The sequence below is a fragment of the Crocodylus porosus genome, unplaced genomic scaffold (assembly GCF_001723895.1).
Source record: "Crocodylus porosus isolate Cpor-Errol unplaced genomic scaffold, CroPor_comp1, whole genome shotgun sequence".
In the NCBI taxonomy this organism is placed as follows: Eukaryota; Metazoa; Chordata; order Crocodylia; family Crocodylidae; genus Crocodylus; species Crocodylus porosus.
Window position 1 is genome coordinate 6,364,178 of NW_017728886.1, and position 549 is coordinate 6,364,726.

The window sequence follows — 549 nt, forward strand, 5'->3', positions numbered from 1 at the left end:
GAGACCTAGACTCATTCATAGGGTAGGAGCGGACCTCACGGGTCATCTAATCCAACCCCCTGAGCAGATGCGTGATTTGCTGTTTCTGGGTAATCCCAGACAAATGCCCATCCAGCCTCTTGAACTCCACACACAAGGAGACTCCACCATCTCCCTGGGCAGCGTGTTCCCCGCCCTGCTGCACTTGCAGCGAGGATGTCTTACCTAAGTTTCATCTCAATCTGCTTTGCTTTGCAATGGTTAAACCCGCTGCTCCGTGTCCTGCCCTCTCCAGCAGAGTCATTCTCCCTCTTCTTTGTGCCACCCTTCCAATACTTGAAAATTGTGATGTCTCCCCTTAACCTCCTTTTCTCTAAACTCTCTCGTTCGCTCAGCCTTTCCTTGGAGGGCTGCATTTCAAAGTCTTGACCATCATCTTCCTCACTCACCTCCAGATGCTGGGGGCATAGCTCATCCACTGTCCCACATACCAAACCTGATGGAAATGAATTGCAGAGCCACTGGCGGGAATATTTGAACGCTCGTGGCGAACGGGTCAAGTCCCGGAGG